We start from the raw sequence: 26210 nt of genomic DNA on the forward strand, positions 1-26210 counted from the left end.
TTTGGATGAAATGATTGGTAACACATCATCTTCTATCTAAGCATTTTAGTGGCAAGACAAAATTTGGTAAAGCAGCAACTTTCCTTCTTTGTTTGCAGAGTAGTCTTAAAATCTTGCATTCACATATAGTTCTTGCATTAGCATAGCTTTGCATCCTCTTTTAGGCATGCATAGTTTTGTTAGCTTTTGTGAGTGTGGAGTTTGAAAAGAAAGCAAAAAACTTTGTTTAATTTGAAGTACATCTGAACCTCATAGAAATTGCTCTTCATCGAAACGAAAAAGTGCATGTGCATGTAGTTAGGGTAGTTTCTTTTTGCGTCCTAAAAACACCACAAGTTTCACTTTCGTTACCTTTGACTTAAAGAACAGCCTAATAAAATCAAGCGCTTAATTAAAATCCACTAGAACTTTTTGTTTTAGTTATTACACCAACAAGTTTAGGATTTTAGGGCCTTGGATTAGGCGAGTGGAGAGTTAACTCTCCAAGGCCACACAAAACGTCAAACATAAGAGTCTGATTAAAGAGAGTAAATCCAATAGCGTTAGGAAGACCAGGAAAGCTCCGGATCTGGGAGTTAAGCACGAGGGTCTGTGAAGACAGGGAAGAGAGATACCCCCTCTCCTACTTGTCCGAACTTACCTCACGACTGTTCCGCCTGGCTTCTGCGACGAGTTGGTACCCATAGTTGCCTCTCCTAGGGATCTGCATAGGTGGCTGCGGAGGGGAATCCCGTGGCACCTGAGGTCGACATTGTATCACTCTCGACAGTACTTCTGGAGGGCACCCTTGCGAAGCTTGGGGGCTTGCACCGGCGCAGGCTGTTGTTAGGAGGTCAGCGTAACTTCCTCTGATACCTTCGCTGATAGGACTGGGCCCTCATCATCCCAGACTATTTTCGGAAGGCCCTTTGACTCCACTTTCTTGTATTTTGGTGTCCGGTCTTCACCACCCGGAGCGGAAATACTTGGAAGTTGTTTGACTGGCTGTTTCTTTAGGGACTTTATAGTGAGTGCTCTTTGCTCCTTGTATATAGTTGGCTTTAGGTATTTTTGTCTAGTCACATTTGGACTTTGTGTTCTGAGTGACTGGCTTGCCACTCTACCGATCTTGAAAGGCTTTTGGTCGTTCTTTCAGAAGTTGTGGAGTTGCCTCCTCAAGGGCAAAGGTTTTGATTGCTTATCCATATTCTTTGAAGGGTTATTTCTATATTCCCGCAAGGGAAGGGTCTTTGGATCAGTTAGATATGGCCAATATTCCTGTGGAAACCAACCAAGGTGCCCTCCCAAAAGGGGATCCTTGTGCTTTTCCTTTCTTTGGAAACGTTGGTACTCCCTTGATGGCCACTTTGAATATTCCTGGGTTGAATGTTGGACTACCTGTTTGGTTGTGGTCCACTCTGAATATTCCGAATGCTCTTGAAGCTTCTCAGTTGAATGCTTTATTTCAGGGGCATCACATGGGTGCTAATTGTTCATCTTCTTTCAAAGAGAAATCTGCGATTCCTTCTTCTCCCCCTTCTTGTAACAAGAAATCTAAAAAGAGGAGAAAAAGGAAGTCAAAGAAGAAGAAGAATTTTAGCACTTCATCTTCAACCTCTGCGAGTCATGTTGGAGATGGGTCTTCAGCCGCTGCTAGTCATGCTGGGGGCACAAGTCTAGTCACTGCAAGTCACATTAGCACTTCATCTTCAACCTCTGCGAGTCATGTTGGAGATGAGTCTTCAGCTGCTGCAAGTCATGCTGGGGACATGAGTCTAGTCACTGCGAGTCATACTAGCAAAGAGTCACCGACCTCTGCAAGTCATGTTCAGGACTCTCCGCAAACCACTGCTAGTCATGTTGGCGGAATGGAGGTTGATAAGAAACCTGGACGTAGAAGTTTTAAACCTAAGTTCCCTTATAAGATATGCAAGGGAGACCATCTTACTCATTTATGCCCTGGTATTCCAGAGGTTCAAAGGATATGGTCCGAGTCTGAAAGTACTTCTACTCCTAGACCTGATATGGTTTCTCATCAATCCCATCAACCATCAGTTGAAAATGTGGTAGAGTCAGTGCAATCGCTGGCCGATTACACTCCTCTTTTGGGGGGTGAAGTGCCTAACAAAAGAGTCTGTTTGATCTCTAGTACAGAGTCTTCTGGTATAGGGGGCATTCCGGTTTCTTCGAATGTTCCCCCTCCAAGCTCTAAGAGTGTTTCCTTTGATTGGGATAGCCTTGTTGAGCCTCGTCTTCCTTCCGCTGCACCTTTCCAAATAAAGGTCAGGGTTAATTCCACAAATGTCTATCGATGTATGGTGGATGAAGGATCCTCTACAAGTATTATATCCTCTTTGACTTGGAAAGCTTTGGGTTCCCCAAAGTTGTTGACAGCTCAGAGTCAGTTGTTAGCCTATGATAGAAGACCTGGTGAATCTATGGGTGTTCTTCCTCAAGTGCCTATCACTTTAGGTGGGAAGACTGTCTTAATCAATATGATGGTGGTTGATAGCCCTTTAGACTTTAATATGCTACTTGGGCGTGATTATGTCTATGCTATGAATGTTGTGGTGTCTTCACTCTTTCGAGTAATGTGCTTTCCTCATAACGGGAATATTGTCACTATTGATCAGCTTGCATCTGATAATCACCACCCTAATTCGACTTTACTGCAGAATTCCCCTTGGTTTGTTCCAAGTGTTCAAGTAGACTCTACCCCGCCACGGGTGAATTATGTGGCATTGAATCCTCAATGTTCGATTGCCTCTAAGAAGGATCCTTTGACTTATTATTCTCCTTCTTGGGACTTGGTCCCGGCAGTTGACCGAGAGATTCTTTCTATAGGGACATGGGACCCTTTAATTCCATCTTTTGATCCTTGTAGTTCTCATGATTTCTCAGATCTTGTTTTGCCTTCACAGGAGGAACTCTTTGAAGCCATGAGTTATGACTACCAAAGGAGTCCTTGGTTTGAGCCCTGCAAGGGGTTTATTCCGAAGAGCTATTATACGTAAGCCGAAAGGTTGCGTGGTTCCTTGTACCATATTGTATATATGAGGTACGCATTTTCAAGTTTTGTATTCTATAACACAAAGATCTTATATGAAGTTTATATGTGGGATGTATTAACTTCGTGTCTAGTGTTCCTATTTATGTTTACAGAACTTGGAAGATTTCTCCTCTGGAAGTTTATGGTTGGTCCATTCTGACAGGTATTGGTTCTCGAAACTGGCATATAGGTTAGGTTTTTCCACCTGCATTGTGCATTTATCAGTTTCCTTTCCCATTTTTGCCTTAGGATCGACCCCACCAAGTTATGGTGCGGAACCTTCTCATTGCTTAGAAGTATCATGACTTGTGTGGTAGAGCCTACCTTATCATGGGTGCCCTAGTTAGTACCTTTTTTGTCTCTTGGCACTCATGCTGATTTTTCATCCCTAGGCTTGGGAGTCCTCTGTAGTCCCGCCATGACTTATGCGTTGAAGACTCATTCTTCTTTACTTCTTCGCTTCGTTCTGGCCTTATACCCTAGAGGCTCCTATGTGTGTTGAGTTGTACTTCTGCATTGCATGTTGACCATTTGCACCTTTTGGCCTATAGCCGGCTTCACTTGGACTCGTGTTTAAGCCCACTTTTGACCATGACGTCTGCAAAAATCAACCTTGCATACCCTTGACCTCTGCAGCTTGACATACCTAGATCCGTGGAAGGGACATACCTCTGAGTGTCACTGACCAGTTTTTCACCTCCCTGCATTGAGCATAGGAACGTTCCTTTCCCAGGAACTAGATCATCTGTTTCACCGACACTCGTTCTTTCCACTGTACCATAGCATTCTTTTATTCTTTTTCCGGCTTATCAGAAAAAGACAAAAAAATTAAATATTCCAAAAAGAGCGGGAACAGGGACATTATTTCCATTTATTGTTGGCAGCTAGAGTCAGTCGTGTCGCCCTTGAACAAAGCACTCAAAACAAAGTCTCCTCCGCATGGGTGGGATTTAGTTTGACTTAGGTAAGCCATAACCTTGTTATCGAGTCAGTTCTCCCCCGATTGGTTATCTCTTCCAATCATATGGAGGGTTCGTTCGTGCCTCCTGCATGACGAACTTATACAGATTCATTATATGCTGCCACATAGTCACATTGAGTCGTGCTTTTGTTCAAGGGAAGTTAGCCTGAGTCGGCCTTTCTGCGGTGTCTCTTGACTCATTTTTCAGTCGGCCATCCCTGGTTGTCAGTGTCATGTCTATCATCACATCAGTTATATTGGTCCTTCACTCGTGCCGGTTTGAGAAGGTCCCCATTGACTTCTTGCTGGCGGGTCTTGTCCTTATCGACGACGACACATTGCTCTGAGGGCAGACCTAGAGACCGCACCCTGGCCCTATTTTCATTATTGATAGGTCACCTTGTGCTCAGCATCGATCAGTATCATGGGTCTTTGACTGAGTGGTTTCCCTTGTGTTCGACATCAGCATACATTATCACACATTGGGATTCGTGCAGTACCTTGGTTTCCATTTGACCCTATTGGTGGATACCTCGCCTCTGTGTCAGCTTTCATTATTGGTTGGTTCAGAGGGTTTCTGCCGTGCGCTAGCCACATCTTGTGTACGCCGGAAACGTACTTCGGTTGGGTTACTACATCTTTTTCGTCCGATTCCTTCCACATTATTGGCCTACGGGTTACACTCGCGCTAGATTGATGGAGGATGCCTTAATGCCTTCCTTCTAGCGGATCTTTCCCTATCGACTCCGACTCATTGCTCTGGGGCAAAGATCTAGAGTCCATTTGGCAGTACCTTGGGGTTTGCAGTCATTAGTGGCAGATTCCTCGCTATCGACAGTGGGAAACCATCATTGTCTCCTGATTGATAGATTCTTACAGGTGTTCGACTTCAGCTCATCTATTCACACTTGTTAGATTGTACTGGGTACCTTGACGCTCATTATCATTATCGGTGAGTAGTCTCGCATTTGTTAACGGTATACATCAATGACCGGTAATCAAACGATTTCTCACATGGTCGACTTCAGATCATTTATTCCCATGGTGTAGAAATGTACCACGGCAGTCGGTGAAGACCTCAGGTTGTATCAGCATTCATTGGTTCACTTGACAGTTGCTCCTGTTGCTGCTGGTTGATACCACTCCACCTTATATGTTGCAGTCAGTCATGGCGACATTCTATATGCTGGCACCTGAGTTTGCAGTGCAGTACCATCCTATTCCATCATGTTCAGTTGGTACCTTATGGGATCAGTCTTTGATTTCAGTGATCCGTTGTATCTTTCAGCATCATTGACAGTTTTATATGTGATATTCAGACATGTACTTACTCATTATGATCAGATGATCCATTATGTATTTTACAGTCATTTATACTTGTATACTTAGTGGATCCGCTTGTACTTGATATGCGGACATGCTTTACTTTTCCTGAGCATGGGTATGCCCGCCTCAGACAGTGTTTCTTTCTGATCTCCTTTCGGTGGCTTGGCAGGCTGAATTCTGGTGAAGTCCTCCTCGGTTTTTCGGCAGAGTTCCTTTCCTTGTACTTACTTAATGTATTTCGGCCATCATGTTCCCCTTCTGACCTCATACATTAGGGGGCATCTGTTATAGCTCCAAATCTCACTCTTATGGTTTGTGATGCTGCACTTATGGCCTAGGGCAACCCCTCCTTCCAGACCTGGTCCAAAAATTTAAAAAAACAGTGTTTTATTCCCTATACGCGACTTTGCCCTGTGTTAAACGCGTGTACACGCGGGTATGTCATACCCAACCCGCGTGTATCTATTAAAACACTTAAAAAAATATAATTTCCTCTTTTTCGGGCGGTGATCGCGGGTTTACCTGCTGGATCACCTGTTAGTGCCCGTGGCCCAACTGTTCCCAACCAACTCTTAACTAAAAAAACTACTTTGGAGAGGGTATAAAAAGACATCAAAGGGAAGGCCAAGGGGAGAGAGAAAGGAGAGCAAGATTATTATGCTGAGATTTTTCCCTTAGACCAGGTCTGAAGTCCTTGGTGCATTCTGCACTTCCCCCATCTTGCATAGGAAACCCTTGTTTCCATGTGTATTGGTGATCATTCATCCTTGACATCATCATTGAGTAAGACTTGGAAGGAGCTCTTGTTGGAGGCTAGAGGCTGGAACGAATCCGGGAGGAAGCTTGCTTGGAGCCTGCTGAAGGTGTTCAGGTGATATCTTTCCGATATATGTACTTTATTTGCCTTTATATATAAAGAAACACGTCTTTGTTCCCGAATAATCTTTCTTTATGCTTATGAGATTCTTGTGTTGAATTCTTATGAAAGTGGTTACTTAAAGATTTTTTATAACTAACTTTATAGCATAAAGATGATTTATACATAAACTTCTATACATGTACTGTTGTGTTCTTTGATTTGTTTGTCTTGCAGGTCAAAGAAAGAAGAAGGGAACTCCAAGAAGGGTTTGCACCCTAACGGTCTTCTCGAACGTAGGACCTTAGGTATGTACCCTAAACATTAGAATTTGCTTAAAAGTAAAAAAGATGGCTGTGTGTGTGTGTTTCTTTGTATAAGCAATTTTCAGTCTGGTAGAGTCTTAGCCCAAAGGACCCTAGGGGTACTTTGATTGATATTTCGTAATATAATAATTGTATGATTAGAATTACATATAAATGTATGCAATAGGTTCAGTGAATGATTTTCATTCACCCATCAAACATCTCCATGTTTAAATGAAAATTTATTTTATTATTATTAATATTATTTTTTAACAAACTCGGTTATGGTATATTCATTCGAAAAAAAGAAAGAGGCTAGTGCCTTGGTACAATGATTTTAACCACATCAAGATGGAAACCAGAGCAAAACTCCTAGATTTGTGTTTTCCTACTTTTACATGAAACTGAAAACCACTTGTTTTACCTACTACATTTAACTTGTAGACTCTAATGTATTGTTGAAGCAAAAGAATACATTTATTGTTTACTGTTCACTATGATGAGAGAAAAAAAAAATAGAGAAAAAAAAAGTCATTTTGATTGAGCATGTTCTCATGGGGTCTAGCGCGAAGTTGGCTCTGTTTGCTGCCTCCCTCTGTGGGTGTGCGCTACTTCGACCATTCGAGATTGAGTTGTCAACAAATTTACTTTAGAATATGTCTCATACACAATATAGGGCTTGTTCGATAGGGAGGCAACATTCAAAAATCTTGTAGAGAGTATATTTGAGGTTAGTGCATTGATGGTATAAGAACCCTAGCTTTGAAGAGCAATGCTCCTTCCACTAATTCTGTAGAGCTTTGACATGTTATGGTTCTTCTTTAAGGGAGATACAATGAGGACAACAGTGAGTCGAATTTAATGGGTGAAGCGATTTTCTGAGATATCAAGAGATTGTGATGGCGTAAGAGTAGAGGGGCAGCAGAATGAGAAGGAAGAGCATAACGCAAATGTTGAAGGCAGGACCAAAATAGAGACAAGAGGCATCATAGGGAAAAGAGAACGAAGCAATAGATAAGAAAACAGGCTTAGAGGGAATTGCACATTAAAGAAGAGAATGGTGCTTAGAGGGGAGTTATGAGGGGAATTTATGAAAGGGAGAGAGTAGGGCACAATCATGAGAAATCTATGAAGAGTCATGTTAAAAATGGTGGTCTAAAAATATTGCAGAGGAGAAAATTTCAAGAAGATACTCCTATCCACTTGGAAATTGGAGCTTTCACTGATAAAGATATGTTGGGGGATTTTGAAGGGTCTATCGCTTGAGTGGAAAGGACGATTTTAGAAATGAATATTACTTGAGTCCTTTCTTGCATGTGATCAAGTAAGAAATTAGGGAATATACTTGATGAAAATCTCCTCATTGATCCTGGCCTCTCCTTGGGGTCTGCAACATGTATTTTTTGCTAATTCGTCTGCCTTGCCACTATTTTCTCTGAAGACGTGATAATAGGAATCCTCTCCCAAATTCCTCATTTGATGTTGGATTTGAGAGAATATTTTGGGAATCAAGTTTTTTACTATCTTATGAATGAGGATGGTTGAATCTCCAATCGCTATCCGGTTTTTGAAATTACGCTCACAGAGAATTTTAGCACCTAAAAGAAATCCATAGGCCTCAGCCTTATTGTTAGATATAGTACCTAAGCTCCACACAAATGACACTGATTCAAATCCCAGTTGAGCGATAATGAAACAAATAGTGCTAGCTCGACTAGGATTTTTAGAGGCACCATCAAATAATAGGTAGGTTGCCTAAGTTCTTTTAGCCAATCCCTGAATCCCTGATCTTTAAGACCCACTTTCCAATTAACTGAATTAAGAATATTTCTCATGGGTAGATAGACAGTGCCAGGTGATCTACCCAAGATGAAGTTGAATCAATGTCTCTCTTCAATTTGTAAAATCTTGATATCTATTTTATTGTTACCTTTTGAGAAAGTGGTTTACATGGAAAGACTCCACGTTTTGGACAAGACTTTCCTGGTTTTAGGATTTTTGTTTTGAAATATATATTTTTTCCTTGCTAATGAGAGATGCCAACATCGAAAGGTTGTAATGCAAGTCCTAAAGAGTTTGAGCATGATTTTTATTTCGAAGGAATAAGGATAACTAAGATTCTAGTTGAGGAAGAATTTACTTAGACATGGAGGGGACTTACGAAGTCTTTCCAATAGCTACTTGAGAATTTGCATGACATGAAGTGATGATGAATCATTTCCCGAGCTTTTAAATAAAAAGGGCATATTGAAGGGCCATGGATGCCTTGGTTTCTCAGATTGTCACCTGTGAGAATCTTCCCCTTGGGTGTTCATATAAATACTTCTGTTTTTTGGAGACATTTAGATTTCCAAACAATTTTTCATAAGGGTCATGTGGGTTTTTGTTCAAGACCATCTTGAAGTTTTCCTTATCTAGATTTGATTGAAGAGTCTCTTATAGTTGGGTTCCATTTGAAGCTATCTTGTTGCCTAAGCTGAATAGGGGTCGCTCCCTTAAGATGTTGGACGAGGAGATTTCTTTGATGGAGAAGCTCGGGGGGGGGGAGTGTAGGAAGAAAAGTAATGTCCTACTTGATCCTATTATGGCATTTTTTATTAGTTTTTAATTGACCTCAAAATATTGAGTTATAATTATTAAGAAATATTGGTATATACCTACATTTGTGAAACTGCAATTTTATTTCACTGATATGAATTTTATTATTGTTTTTATTCAGTTCCCAGGTCGTCTTCTCAAATTTAATTTTGGATAGGATATGGCCTCCCCCAATTTATTTCCAAATTAAATATCCATATCCCAAGGTGTCTTCTCAAATTTGCTTTCTAGAAGATGTGGTCTTCTCCAATTTATTTCCAAATTAAATATCCATATCCCAAGGTGTCTTCTCAGATCTACTTTTGCGAATATGTGGTCTTATCCAATTTATTTCCAAATTAAATATCCATATTTGAATGTGTCTTCTCAAATCTACTTTTGAGAAGATATGGTCTTCTCCAATTTAGTTCTAAATTAAATATTCTTATTTATTCCAAAAATTTCTTCTCAAATCTACTTGAATAAGATATGGTAAAAAAAGTCAATGATACTAAAATGAAAGGATGAGGAGGTAGTCATGACATTAATGAAAGGTGGTTGAGGTGGATGGGACGAAGAGACATAAAAAGGGAAGGAGGATGAGAGGAGAGGTGGGAGATCATTTGTCCTAGTTTTGGTTTTGGAGGATTTTGTTTTGGGGGAGGAATGTGGAGAGAGGAGAAGGGAGAGAATGGAGAGATGTATGAGAGAATTAAAATTGGGATCTATTGGAGAGTGTCGGTTTAACTTGGACACACTACAACTAGTTGGACTTGAGCTTGGAGGGCTAGGGAGCCAGTGGAGGTTCTCTAGGCAAGGAATTTATTCCTAGTTGGCTGGGAGGAAAATTTATTTGGGTAGCCAAGTTTCTTGATTCCTTATGTAAATTGTTGCAATAAAATTTCATACTTGTTTAATATGTTGTAAATAAATTTTACTTGTGTATTATCATCACATAAATGTTGAGTTATAAATAGGTTATTTCCTTCTTATTGTGTTTAAATTAAATAAATTTAGTTTTAGTTATAGGACCCTAGGTTGGATCCTCACATATGGTATCAAAGCCAAATTTGAAATCTGGCCTTGAAAGCACCTACCGACACCACCTTATATATATATATATATATATATCTTAACAAATAAATAAATTTTGAATCACTAAGTTTCGAGTTAAATAAAAAATAAAAAATTAGAGAGGCATGACAAACCTAAGACATATCATTATAAGCATATATAGAATACTGATGGAAACAACAACCCATATTTTAAGTAATCTAAGGTTCTAAGAACAAATTCATATGATCAGAAACCATAGAAAGCAATGAAAAAGAGAATTACTATTTTCACCCTTTCCATTTATGTTGGCTTCCATTGCTCCCTTTGCACAATGTGCAACAAATGTCCTAACTCTAATTTTTGGAATGAAAAGATACACAAATCAACATAGGTTTGCAGATAAAAAAAAATTCACACCTAAATTTTAAGGCCAAACATCATCGATGCCAATCCCACACCCTATTCCTAATTTTCTCATTAGTTTCCCCACTTCCAAAGTAAATGGATTCTCCATTCCCTATTCCAATGTTGATGACTAAAGCAACACTTTTTTTTTCCTTTTTATCTACTCCTTTCTAGCTTTAGGGACATTTTTGGGCCTCTCTGTTTGAAAAACTCCACTTTAGACTCCAAAGTAATTTCGATCCCAGAAATGTTCAAATGAGATGAATACATAAATAAAGATTCTATTTTGTTTACGAAAAGAAACTCCCATTTATCTACAATTTATATGAGAAGCTTTTTAAGATGCAATATATATTTAGTCAGAAATGGTCGCTCATTGACTGCATCTGGAACCTTTACCACAACAGTTCTTGAATCAAGAAATTTTATGTGAGAGCTTTAAGTAGAAGTTTCTTTTGCGGCGTTCATTCAAATGCTTCATAAAAAACCCTTGGAAATAAAACACAAGGCTTCTGCGTTTGTATTCCAGTGTTGTAAGGGATCTTTAGGACGAAGAATTTTCAAGAATGAATATGGTAGTGGGATAAATCTAGCTAGGAGACCCAACATCATAAAACATTACTTGAGGCTTCCTTGTACATATGGTCCTTTTATTTTAAGATTTAATGAGTAATATTCGGAGCCTCAATCAAATATATTTTTCTTGAATTTCATACTTTTATTTTACAACCATCATGTAGTTATCTGAAGCCAACAATGCAATGTGAAACCTCTGAAATGATGCGAGGTAGCAAGAGTCCTAAAGTTTGTTATCTTTCAGGAGAGCATGCGGTTTATGATGTGACTAACTGGATTCCAATAGAAGTCCATTCTAAATTGGAAGTCTTTCCAAGCACATACTTTGGAAATCAAGATACATATTTAAAGGTTTGAATTCAAATGTGATGGCTATTTCTCATTTGGAGCATCATAGAAATATCTAAAATAGAGGATGCCCACATAATTAGAGGGGAAATCTCTTTTTGATCCAAGTACTCGGCAAATTGGGGTTGGTGCATTCATTGTTTTGCTTAATCAAGACTTAATTGTTGGCATTGACAAATATGTGTTAACCTTAACTTCATATATATATATATATATATATATATATATATATATAATATATATATATATATATATATATATATATATATATATAGATATCTTTCGGTTTCACTGCTGGCATTCCTATCAGATGCCATGTGAAAAATATTATGAGGGAGATCAAGTTTCTTTGTTTGCATGATCTTGAAGTGGCAGCATTAACAATTATCTCAGGATGCCCCACCTTGACTGCCTCTGCTTCTAGGGCTGGTATGGTATGTATCCATGAAATGTGTTTGTCTACTAAAATTCATTACCATTGTAAACTTTAGCATCTGAGCACATAATAAACTAAATGAAATTGTTAAGTTATTACCTCATTGGCAACCTATTTCTTTGTCATAGTAAAAAAAAAATAGTAATTTACTGTAGCCTTTTAACTCCTATGTAGTTGATGCAGGGTCACCCCCACACATACCCACAATATGCATATAAATGCATAAACACATTTGTCTCAGGTAAGGAGTCAAATTTTCAATATTTATCGGTTAAGACCCTTTTCCCACTAGTTCTTTTCTATTGGAACTCAATCACCCCGCCTAAACCTCCTATCAAGACTATTCACCTCCTTATAACATTCATTATCCCTTTTGTTAAAGCCTTCCTCAAATATTTCTTATCACGACTCTAAAAACCTTTCATAACATTTATATAACACATATGCGACCTTTCCATTGCAAAGGAATGCAGGTCCATCTGATCACTGATGAATCGCAGGTCCTCAGGCAGCCTTCGAAAGCCTCTTTTCAGATCCAGATCAAAACCATATCTGGCAAAACCCTGTTGCAATGGGTAAGAGCGACGGATCTAGTGCAAGACCTCAAGCAGGCTCTGGAAATCAAGTTGGGGATTCCCTCTGCAGCATATCGACTTCTCCACGCAGGTAAACAGCTTGAGGATCTCAACCCCCTGTCTTTTTACAGCATCCAGAGAAATTCTTCCATAGAACTCATCCTGCGTCTAAGAGGAGGCGCAGCAGGACAGTCATCCTCAGCTAAGGCTTTTTCTTACAAGGATGTTGTCCATGCTAAGACTCCAAAGAAAACAGATCCACCTGCTCAAGCTCCCAAGCCTTTCCTGGTGGATAAACTGAAGGAAACCCCCTCCATAGAAATAATGCATCCATCGCTGGATGAGCAAACCCAGCATTTTCTGGATCATGGCATTATATGCAGGTTTAATGGGCTATGGCCCCGCACAGCAGACCTCTACCAATGGATCCATTCTGAATGGACCAACAACTGCAAGGTTCTGCTATGCTCAAAAGGATTTTTTATTGTAGTGTTTGCCTTTGAGACGGATTATCAAAAAGCCTTAACTGGTGGCCCATGGTTCTGGGGTGCTGCTGGCTTATTCCTCACTCCTTGGTTCCCAGAGTTCGATCCATCCACAGCAGTCATCACCAAACTTCCCATCTGGGTCAGACTTCCAAACCTCCCAGCGAATCTTTGGCATTTTGCGGTTCTTCAAGGGATTGGCAACACTCTAGGCAGCCTTTTAGACACTGACGTATATAGAGGGGAAAAGGGATTATACACTTATGCCAGGATCTGTGTAGAAATAGACATCAGCAAAGGTCTCCCGGACCAGATCAATCTCAAAATAGGAGATTTCCACTGGACTCAGACTTTGGACTACGAGAACACAGCCTTCCGATGTCGCTACTGCCATCTTACAGGCCACCTTCAGAGTTCTTGTCCCTCGATGCCAGCCCAAAAGAAGAAAGCCAGCACTAAGCAGAAATCCAAAAGCTGGAAGCTTCATGATGCTCCTCCCATGGATGACTTTGATTTCAGCTCTGACGAAGAGGAAGAGAACAAGGAAGGTGAGGCAGCAGCGTCGGAACCAGATCCGTCCTTGGCAGGTCCAACGGATGCGTCTGTCACACCAGCCTCTCAGAAAAGGAACCATGAAACCTCATCCTCGGACTCGGACAAGGAGACCTCTCCGTCGGCGCATCTCAGCTTGCAAATCACGCCAGCACAGCAAAACCCCCCTGAGTGGGTCAAAGTTGGCAAAAAGAAAGGGAAAAAAAGCAGAATAGTGGATTCCGCACATGATGGGTAGATTCTTCTGTTCTGTTCCTGCTCCTCTGTTCCTTCTGTTTCTTCTTGTTCAGCATTGTTCTCTACTCTTTCTCTCTTAGGAGCCGAGGTGGACAACCAATCCTTTCCGGCTGCCTTTGCTCTTGTTTCTCCTGGTTGTAATCCCGCATTGTACCATAATTTTTCTTAATAGATTTAGTTTTTTACCGAGAAAAAAAAAATAATTATTAAGAAATATTGGTATATACCTACATTTGTGAAACTGTAATTTTATTTCACTGATATGAATTTTATTATTATTTTTATTCAATTCCCAAGTTTTCTTCTCAAATTTAATTATGAATAGGATATGGTCTCCCCCAATTTATTTCCAAATTAAATATCCATATCTTGAGGTGTCTTCTTAAATCTACTTTTAAGAAGATATGGTCTTCTCCAATTTATTTCCAAATTAAATATCTATATCTCAAGGTGTCTTCTCAAATCTACTTTTGCGAAGATATGGTATTATCCAATTTATTTCCAAATTAAATATCCATATCCCAAGGTGTTTTCTCAAATCTACTTTTGAGAAGATTTGGTCTTCTCCAATTTTATTCTAAATTAAATATCCATATTTTATTCCCAAAATGTCTTCTCAAATCTACTTGAATAAGATATTATAAGAAAATTCAAGGATGCTAAAATTAAAGGATGAGGGGTTAGTCAAGACAATAATGATAGGTGGTTGAGGTGGATGGGAGGAAGAGACATAAAAGGGAAGGAGGATGAGAGGAGAGGGGGAGATCCTTGGTCCTGGTTTTGGTTTTGGAGGATTTTGTTTTGGCGGAGGAATGTGGGGAGAGGAGAAGGGAGAGAATGGAGAGATAAATGAGAGAATTCAAACTGGGATCTATTAGAGAGTGTTGGTTTAACTTGGACACACCATAGCTGGTTAGACTTGGGCTGGAAGGTTCCCTAGGCTTGGAAACTTATGGAGGTTCCCTGGGCTAGGAATTTGTTCCTAGTTGGCTGGGAGGAAAATTCAGTCATGTAGCTAAGAGGAGCATCCCAACCAAGCTACTAGAACATGTATTCTTGCATTTCTTTATTCCTTATGTAAATTGTTGCAATGAAATTTCATACTTCTTTAATATTTTGTAAATAAATTTTACTTGTGTAGTATAATCACATAAATTTTGAGATATAAATAGGCTATTTCCTTCTGATTGTGTTTAAACTAAATAAATTTAGTTTTAGTTAGAGAACCCTAGGTTGGATCCTCACAGAATCCATTCATCCCATGTATTATCATGTTGATTCCAGGAAGATATTTGATCTAATTTTAAGATTCCTTTATTTTGAATCCTAAATTTGAGAAAGAAGGCTTACCCATAATGCTATATGTCCAAATGTTTATTTCTTGTCCTCCCCCAGGGATTCTAGAAGTGTTGGCTTGAATAAGGGGCAGATCATTTTTGCATAGCTTCCAAATTTTTAAACATGGTCTATTAGGAATCTGGGAGGTGAGAAGCTAATGTTGTGAGGTGTTGATGTATTTATGTTCTAAAACTTGCTTCCACCATGAATCTTCTCCATTTATTAGCCTCCATATGAGTTTTTCTCTTAAAGTTGTGTTAATCAAACCTGGATGCCAGTTGGAAATTCTTCCTTTGTCATAAGGGGATGTCACTTGATTCCACCTTATTAAACTAAATTTTTTGTCTCTATTTTACCTTCTCCCAGAGCAACTTCCATATGGTTAGCTCAATTTTCTTTTGGATCCCAACCTGAGCTTTCGAAATTGTGTATTGGTATAAGGGGAGGGAAAAGAGAATTAATTTGATGAAAGTTATCATCCCCGCCAAATTAATCCATTGCATTCCTTATAGTTGCTTTTTCCTCTTCATTTTGTCTATAGCTTCTATCGATACCTCAATCTTCATAGGAAAATTTGATATGGCATTCCTAAATGCTTGAAATGTGACCAATGTGATTTCAAAGGGATGGAAAAGATTTGAGAAATGTGCTAAAGAGTTATGGAAGGGGTGTTCCATCCAAATATGATGCTCTTAGAATTGTTGAGAAGTCTTTCTAAGGCCTCCAAAAATTAATCCAGGGTGGATTTAAATCTTCTCACAATAGTGCAAGAGGCGCCACGAATGAACAAAGTGTCATTCATGCCTTTTATTCCTCTGCTATATTTGATCTAAGTGATGAGCCCACTTTTCCTATTGTGTTCTAGATTTCTACTGAGATATTCAGACATTATTATGTAGAGGAAGGGAGAAATAGGGAAGCCTTGCCTAAGGCCCCTTGAAATTTGAAAAAAAAATCCAAGTCTTCCATTGATTAAAGGGGCAATCTAAGGCCCTTGAATACAGGATTTTATGAGGTATATGAAATATTCTGTAAAGCCTAATTTTTGAAGAACAACAAGAAGGAAAGATTTTCTAACTCTATCAAGACAATTAGCCACGTACAACTTCAAGGTAAATCCTTTCTCATTTATGGAAAAGCTAGAGTGGATAGAATATTATCAACAATTTTTCAATTAGGAACAAAGCCACCTTGATTTTCAGAAATTAGGTGGGGGGGATAATTTTGAGATGATTAGATAGAATCTTAGTTATGATTTTGTAGGAGGAGTTACACAAGGATATGGGTCTAAAGCGGTTAAAGGAGGTTGGACTGGATTCTTTCGGGATTAGATCCAGGAAGGTTGAATTTTTATTGCCTCCTATTTTGTTCTTTCGATGAGCCCAATGAATCATTTTAAGAAGATATTTTTTTTTGATATGCAAGAATGAGCGATAAAAAGAAATGGAGAAACCATCCAACCATGGCACTTTGTTTGGATGGAGATTCCAAATTGCACTTTTTAGTTCCTCTTCCTCTACTAGTTTTGTTAGAGCTGCATTTGCCTCATCAAAAACCATATTTGGAGTATGTCTTAAGAAATATTCATAAATATTAGGTTCTTCCTCTACTAATAGTAATGTTTTAAAGTGCTTATATGCCTCCTCTTTGTTTTCTTCCCGCCCTTTTATTTCTACATTCCCTTCCCCCTTTATCACCTCTATGTGATTATTGATTATTGACATTTTAGCTAGATTGTAAAATAAGGTTGAGTTCTTATCGTGTGCTTGAATCCATAAACTCCTAGATTTAATTCTCCAACTTTCCTCTTCTTTCATATTAGTTTGATAGATCTCCCAATATAGTTCATTTTCTTTGCATTGCAGTTCTTTGGTGTCTTCTCCAGTTTCCTTCTTTACCTAGACTTGGTCCAACTCCCTCTAGAGTTCAATTCTATTTTTCTTTGGCTCTTTTTAATGAGTTCTAGCCCATTATTTGAGAGAATTCCTAGTCATATTGAGATTGGTTTCCCATATATACCCCAGAAATCCATTGATACTGGATTTCAATGTAGAAAGGACTAGTTTCTTAACCTAATTGATGGTCAACCACAAGGGGTTGAAATGAAAGGGGAGAGGTCCTAGATTTACGGAATCTCAAAATGTTAGAGAAATAGGTTTGTGATTAGATGTTGTTGATGAGAGGATTCTTGATGGCATTGGTTCAGATTCTGAAATAAGACTGAAATGGGTTAGGAAATAGTCATGTCTTTTCTTTATGTTGTTTGGGCCAATTCTTTTGTTGCTCTAGGTGAATTTGTTTTTCTTTGGCATGAAATCAATTACATTTTGTTCCTCTACAATACTTTCGAGCTTGTTTATGTTTGAATCTAACAGGAAAACACCTTCTTGTTTTCCCGTTTATTCATAACCAAGTTGAAGTCCCCTCCAACTATTATACTTCGATTTGCTTTTGCTTCTAACTGGTCTACTAAGGATTTCCACAAACATAAATTCCTCTTGCTCACAAGATAAATATTCCTAGATGCTAAAAGGAAACAAGAAACAAATAGATAATTAATCTAATTCCTTCCCTGAATCTATCTTTCCTTGAATCATAAGTTAACAAGGTGAGAAATGGAAATTCATACCTTATTACAACATGCTTAATGAAGATCCCTCTTTGTGCTTCAGTGTAGCTTCTCCATGCTTGAATCTAGACCTACACACATGGAAACAACAAAGGATCAAAGGCATATGTAGCATAAATCATTCAATAATTCAAATTAGTGATCAAGGGGACTTGTAACAAACATCATTCTAATGGAAATATATAAATAAAATCATTCCAATGGACAAATATTAATAACATAAAACATCCATGGAGTTGATCAATTAATCCATTAAACAATGAAGTGAGAAGAAATGCTTGTTTGTATTAATTTCAGAAACATAAAGGACCTACAAAACTTGTACCTTGATGTTGTGAAACTCCTCCCATTGATCTCAATCCTCTCCAAGGATGATAAGCTCTCCAACCATGTTACTCCAACATAATCTTACTCTCAGTAGCCTCCCTCAATTCCCCGACCTATGCCTTGATTAATATGCCAAAAGTAAGTAGTATGAGATCCTTAGTTCAAGGATGAGATCTGTTAGCCTCCTGCTGCAGCAGGTATTCATCTTTCATGATTGACATTTTTACATGCCAAATATGTCATACTTTGCAAGCTACAGTGTTCCATATTTCCAGAAGAGACCAAAGAACAAGCCATGAAGTGTGCTAGTCTAAAGGCCACTGCTGTATTCCATTTTTGATGAGTTCTTTTTTAAAGGGAAGGCCAAATAGTTTAATCTAGGCCTCCCTAGATTTCAATTTCCTGTTTTAGAATATAGAGAATGTATCTGTCCAAACAGTTTAATCTTGGCAGATTTTGTAGATAGGTAGAGAATCAGAGGGACCCACTTGTTTAATATGGGCCCTGGCAGAAATAAGTGCAGATTTAGATAGGAAAAATTCAAAGGAAAATTGTAAATCAGGGTCTACAAGTCTAAGTGCACCCACCCAAAAAAGAAGAAAAAATGTTAGAAAAGTAGGCTGGGTAGGTAGCTATGTGGTTGCAGAATGATAATTTGTGATCAATTTTGTGTTACAAAGTGCTTTATCTTTACAGATCACAGTGCAGGCATTTTTCATGCAAAAAAGATCAAAGGTGGACATCACTAACTCCCCATTCTTCTAATTCCCCAAGTCACTTATTAACTTCCCAAAGAGGTCAAGATCTGCTTGATTCCTCTTAGTTTCATCATCATCCATAACAGTTGCCTTGGTGAAGATCTGATTCACTCAAGGACTCCATTTCTGTACAAGTCCTTTTTCCCAAATTTAGCCTAAGGTCCCCGACCTTAGCGCTTGCTGATCACCTTCATATTAACTACTAACAGTATTATATAACTCCCTATCAGTTTCCCCCTTCCCCTACTAAAACTTTGAATATAAAATTCCCCTATGTGAATATTTCCTCCCTGGCAATATAGCCATATTTTTATGAGTCCGGGAAAAAACAGTCCATCCGGGGCTGTTTTTAGCCCATTCGAGTCATCACAGGGGTTAGATGACACCTGGTCATGCTAACAGCCTCTTCCCTAGCCCTAAAACCCTCAAAACCCTCTCTTCCGTCCCTAACCCAAAGTTTGTGCATAAAATATTAACCGCGCGCTGTTTATAACCCATAAACCCCCATTTCCTAAGTCTAAACCCCACCGCCGCGCGTTATTAAATCGAGATATTCTTTGAATATTCCCTGCCCGTATACCCCCGCCGACTCACCATCGCCGCCAGCTGTTTGATCATCCGCCCTGCAGATCTACAGCTGGCGGGCCATCCCATCTCCGAACCGCCCGAAGGTTAGCGTCTAGGAGATGGGCGGCATTCTCGCCGTACGTCCCGCCACACGTCACCTCCTGGGCTGTGGCGGAGGCCCCCTTGACAAAACCGCTCGTGCCCAAAGGCGGTGCGCCCAGAAACCGCTTACCGCCCGCTCCGCTGTGACGTAAGCCCCACGTCATCCGCCGCGTCACCCCCCTTGCCCCGCCATTGTACCACAGAGTCATCTACCACGTGTCCTGCCACTTTGTCCCTGCCACCGTACATTCCATGTCACTGTCCATACAGGATGACGTCATCCCGCTATGTCATCATGCTGACGTCATCATCAGTTTTCTGGCGCAGAGGTGAAAATCGCACTTCGAGGCCCTGGAATCAGTTTCTGAGGCAGTTTTTGATGAGAGATTTGCGCCAAATCGCTCATCGCTAGATTTTTTGGGCCAGAATGGGGAATCTTCAGCGAATATTTTCATTATCTAGCCCCTAGGAAGCTCGAAAGGCGCTGAAAGAGCCATTTTTCTTTGTGAGGCACTCAAGAAAGAGCAGAAAGCAGTTTTGAAGGAAACAAAGAGCCGAAAAACGGCCATTAATTTGTAATTAGACACACAGAACGTCAGAGTAGCATCCTGATTTATTGTCAAAGAGTATCAGAGGAAAAAGAAGAGCCAAAGAGTATCAGAAAAGATTTTTTAGGGGCTCGAAGCACCTGTACAATTAATGAGTCCCTCAGAAAGGTCAAGTCGGGAGGCGTAAGCCCATCAGAGCTCTCAACTCACAGTCAAAAGCATGCAATACCGCTGAATAGCAAGGGTGCACAGACCAATGCACAGTTATGACAGATGAACAGCACAGAGCCACCAGGACAGACATTAACTCATTTTGATACAGCTGCCCCCAGCATAGCTCAAAGATATTTTCTTGCATTTATTTCTGGATAAGATTAGGTTAAAATATACAGTTTTCTATCAGACCCGTTAGGTCATCTGTAATAGATAATTTTGGATAACTCTTCCCTATATATACCACCCTCTGTATTGTTTAAAGGGTCGGTTAGTTGATAGTCTTCAGTTGAGACTCGCACTGTATACCTTATATGTTTTCTGTAATCAAAGACTGTTGAAAGGCTTGGAGGAAAGACTGTCTGCTCTGTGTCTAATGGTTTGAAGAAGTGAATTTGGAATTCTTGTGCTGCAACATGACTCAATAAGTTTTCCTAACTCAGTTTTTTCCATTGATATACCATCTAAAATAGCAGAAAGAAAGAATAGTCTAGAATTGGTTTAACTGCCCTCTATGCTCATTTTCTGTTGTTTCTTTATGTTTTCCTCTAGATCAGTCATAAATATGAATTCCCTCTAGCTCATATTTCCCCTGATCCATTCATCTTTGACAGTTGTCTAGGAATTCTTAATTGCTCCTAGATAGAGCTCATTCACCTTCCCCCTTTTAAGCTGAGTGAGTGATTCTTTGTTGCCTCTCATTCCTTATCCCTCATTCCATCCTTTTAAGATCAAGTGTTGTTTCATGAGCAGCTACCTTGCTCCTTATTTCTCTTGTGACCAAGAAAACGCATCAGCAGTCCGACTCCGTGACTCCACGCCCAATGGTTTGAAACTTACCAGACTATGTTTTGCCTCTCTACCTGAAAACATCATCCTTCCCACCAAAAACAAAACAAAAACCCCTGAACTCAATAACTAGCCTAAAATCAGTTTAAACAAAGCTAAATCTGAAAGAGAAAGCCCTCTCTGATTGCAGGTGGGCTAGAACCTGCAGTCCAAAGTTGGTTTGTGGTTACCTCGGCCGTATCCTTTCTGGAGCTTAAGGACAACCTGAGTGATAACAAGATCCACTAAAAGAGGGATGAGGGCTCCATGAAGAATGGGAATTAGTTCCATTAAAAATGATGTTAGGCTCAAATAAACATGATTTCGAGTCTCTATTAGGAATAATTTTCCCAACAATGCTTCTAGATCTCACTTTTTATTTTTACTTTTTATTGATTTACCTGCGTAGTTTTTGTTTAGAAACAGAGCGTAGATCTGTGCATATTACCTTTATTAATAGTGCACATGCGCACTATACTATACTTTCTAGCTGCATATACTCTGAGAATTTTTGGAAAAAATAGCTTTTCCTCTCATTAAATCTTGAATTTTTTGTTTTTAAGCTTTCATTACATTTGTCTATGACTCCAGTGAGTCTCTGTGTGTTTGATCGAGTGTTGTGAAGGCATTTTCTTGAGATTTGTCTATTTTCAAGGATTGAAAAGTAGGATTTCTCATGAATTTGTGTTTTGATGAGATATGATTCTTGTGTTGCATTTAAAACATGAGTCATTTTTATTCCAGTATTGAATTTTAATGAGAATCACACTGTAAGCATTGATTTCATAACATTCATTCAAGAAATTTCATTTTAAAGATTTCATTGGGTGTTTTGAATTTTTATTCCTTTGGTCATTGCTCAAAGATTTGTCTCAGTTTCTTAACAAATTTGGTATGCTTTTCTTTCATTTTTGAAAAGACATTTGTCTCTGAGTGTTAATTGCCTTTGAGTGTTATTATTTTTTATCTTTGGAATTTTCACCTGATTTCCTTTACTTACACTCGATTGGTTCTTTAATTGTATTGGTGAAGGGAAATAGTCTTGTTGTTCTTTTGCTGCTTTGGAATCATCTTGTGTTTGTTTTGAATAATTATATTGCATATATTACATTTGCATAGTGTTCACGGAAATTGTGCATATATTACATTTGCATAGTTTTTAGGAAAATTGTGCATATATTACATTGTGTGTTTTGCAACTTAGAACTTTGAATTGCATTGAAAAATTAGAAGTGGTACATGATGGAGTTGATATTTTAAAGAAGAACCTCTTTACTTACTCTAGCTAGTATTCATCAAGATGAAAAGATTAAAAATTTCATATTTGATGCATTAGAGTTTTGAGTCAAGTCATAATACCATCAATTCCACGTCCATTTACCCTTTGAGTAAATAAGAGCTTAATAACACAACATTAATAAATTTCATCTAGAATTTTTATTATTTTTAGGGCTCTTTCCACCTATAGTAGATTAGGTTGTAGGGATTTGGAATATGAAAGGAAGTAAACTTTCCAAAGCTACAGACAAACAATAGAATCTTGAGTTAGGGAAAGAAATCCAATTATTTCATTTTTTCTCTAGGAAGCTCTTCTTGTACATGAGTTAAGCACGAGATCATGTTGAATCTGGTGAAGTGGTTGTACCCACTTCATCAGCCTAGATATAGTTATTTTCACATATTAAAGCTATGCTGAAAGGTACTTGGGGTCACTTGAAAGTAAAGCTCCAATTGACCATGGTGAGGATCCCTAAAGGGCATTAAGCTTGTTACTCTTCCTTTCTGTGTATGTCTGATCTACGACTGTCCCCCTAGGTGAAATTGTTGTAATTAGTAAAATTAGTGACTATAATCCTAGGGCTCTACCTAACGTGATGGCAGAGGGAAGGTCTTGCTATACCTGGAACAGACATTGACTAGACTCACTTGGAATTTTTGGAGGGTGATCTTTGCTCGAGATGGTTTATAGCAAAGTTACTTTCACCACATTGTTTCATTAAGTAGGTTGTCAGGGTAGCTGGTTCCAAACACTAATATCTATAAAAAAAACTTCACTATGATATTTGCAACGTTGGATTTCGTCGCCAACTAGTAAATATTGATCTCTGTGAAAGGTGAGTTTGTATGGTTTGAATCCCTAGATTTTTAGCGTGTGTTACTTTGTTTGTTTTTAATTTTTACAAGACCTTAGGTGTGGATTATGAATATTATTTAATTTTAATAATAAAAACTTATTTTTATTGAATCTAATGGCTACCCATACAGAAGTTACAAACCAAGGAAACCCCATTCATGAGAACCCTAGTCCTTTTCCTAATCTTGGAAATATTTTTCCTCCTTATATGGCTACATTGTCACTTACGAGATTCACGATATATTTACTTGTATAGATGTTCTCAACTTATTTAATTGTAAATACTCCAATGGTACCATCTCAACCGAGTTCACCATCTCAACATCACCAACCTATTGTTGACCCTTTACCCTCTTCCTCCAAAATTTCCTCCTCCCTTTCTTCTTCTTCTGTTGGTAAAAGCCCTGATATTAGTAACCAGGTGACCAAGAAGAAGAAGAAAGGGAATAAGAACAAGAAGAAGAAGCAATATAAGAAAGAAGTCCCAACCAACCATAGTTGTAAGTATTGATAATGCTAAGGGAACTTCTACAATGCATCGTAACCCGAAATACCCTTGCAAGCTTTGTAAGGGATCAATTGTCTTGGTATTACTAAGGTTTTGGAAGTATGGCCAAATAATTCTCATCAACTTACTGTTGATCCATCAACAAATAATTCTTATATTCCGGGGAAAAAAATTAAAGTTAGGTTTCCTTGTAGGTTATGCAAAGGGACTCATCATAGTCACATTTTCCCTCACATGGATGAAGCCTTTGAATTGTTGGAAAAACTTAATATTTCACAACAACAATTTCCAACTAATTACCTGAACTTTATCCCCATCTACCGTCAATTTATGAAGTGATTGATCTAAATCCAAGTACAATCAATCCCACTCTTCCATTGGAAGGTGAAACATGCATCACTCAGGTTGTTGGAATATTTTTTGATCAAGTGGTCGCATCGATTCCATCATTGGTTAATCCCACTCTCCTTTTAGAGAGTGAATTTCATACTAATCATGTTCTTCAGGTTATCCTAGATTCTTCTACACATGGGAACATTTTTTTTGTTGCTTTTGAACCCCATCCAACTAACGAGGCTATTTATTTTGATTGGAGTAGATTGAAAGAACCTCGTCTTCCATATACCACCCCTTCCCAAATCATTGTGAAGGCTTATGGTAAGAATGTGCATTGCACCAATGTGGATGAAGGTGCTTATATTAGCATTTTATCCTTAGATGCTTGGCAAGTTTTGGGCTCCCCTCATCTTGTTCCTTTTACAAAGAATCTGTTAGATTTTAACATAACAGTTAGTGAACCTTTAGGGATCCTTCCAAAGTTACCTATTACTCTGGAAGCTAAAATTGTTTGTATTAATATTATGGTAGTAAAAGGACCCTTAGATTTCAATTTTTGCTTTGCGCAAGACTATGTTTATACCATGAAAGTTGTCGTATCAACACTGTTTCACATGATGTGCTTACCTCACAACGGGAACATTGTGATGGTTGATCAGCTTTCATACGTTGATATTGCCTTGACTACCAGTCATACAACACCCTTTAGTGTTCCTTATATGGAAGTGGTACTTACCATGCCATGGGTTAATTATGTGGAAACCTATCCCATGTCTCCAGTTACTGATGCAAGTGAGCCTCTCACTGTCTGCTTAACTTCTTTTGACTCAGATCTGGTAGCTGCCATGGTCAAAACATGAATGAGAGAATTTGAATACGATTTTCTTATCCCTATTGGTCCCCTTGACATGTGCTACTTCCAAAGGACTATTCTTCCATCTGATGAATACATTTTGGAAGCCATGACAAAGGGGTCTCCCTTGGCATGTGTTTCTTCCATTTAGAAGTCATGAACAAGTTACATGAGGATAGTTATTTTACTGTGTCAACCTCATTAAAAATGGAACAACTCTTTATGAGTATGGTTCTTTTACTATGTAAACCTCGTTAAAAAATGAAATAGGTCTCATGAGGATAGTTCTTTTCCTATGTCTACCTTGTTAAAAAATGAAATAGATTCCATGAGGATAGCTCTTTCACTATGTCACCTCATTAAAAAATGAAAAAAGGTTTCATGAGGATAGTTCTTTTACTGTTTCAAGCTCGTTAAAAAATGAAACAAATCCTCCCCTATTATCATTGAGTCTTCACCTAGATCTCATAAATGTTAAAGTCGAGTCTTCCTAATCTCGTAAACAAGCCTTCATTTCATCCTCCTATTAGTAACTTGTAGTCTACTTAGGTGAATGAAATGAAGTTTGGGGAGGATTTTCCCTTGCAGTCATTATGCTGGGGACATGAAAACTTATCTCAAGCACAGCTTTGTCTGTTTCAAGCTTGTGTAAAAATAAAACAACCCTCAAGCACAATTTTCTCTGTTTCAACCATGTGTAAAAATGAAACCACCCTCAAGCACAACTTTTCTTTTGTTTCAAGTTTGTGTAAAAATGAAACATATCTTGAGTCCATTTCGGTTATTATTTTCAAAACTAGTTAAATTCATAAAAGTCTCGAGCTTAATTTGCTATCTTTTCATGCTCGTAAAACACACATGAAAATGATGAGTTCTTTTTGTTTTTTCCTCCTCGTTAATTAAATTGAAAGTTGGTAAGATGAGTATATTTTTATTACTTTTTTCAAACTTGTCAAAACTTATGAAAAAGTGAAAGCACAAAGTCCTATTTTAAGCCCTTTTCAGAAAATTAAAACATGAAAAGATATTCAAGCACTTGATTGTTCAAACTTGTAAAAGTAAATGCACAATTGTCCACTTAGTATAGGTTTACCCCTTTTATAGACTGAACTGTATTATTTATGAAAAAGGTATACATCGATCGAACATGGTCAAGAGAGTTGTCTCGTATTATTTTATCTTTTTTTCTAACCTCAGGGACTAAAACTTACGAAAAGGAACCTGATGGACTCTACTTATGTTTTTCTTCTGACTCTCTAAAATTGAAAAATGTCGAGCTTTACTTCCACTGGGCTCGTTAAAATTTCACAGTAAAAGAACTGAATGAGTTTCCATTTTGTGTCTTC

Source organism: Pinus tabuliformis, chromosome 4_1 (assembly GCF_031772625.1).
Source record: "Pinus tabuliformis cultivar Carrire ecotype Pingquan chromosome 4_1, CPIR1, whole genome shotgun sequence".
NCBI lineage: Eukaryota > Viridiplantae > Streptophyta > Pinopsida > Pinales > Pinaceae > Pinus > Pinus tabuliformis.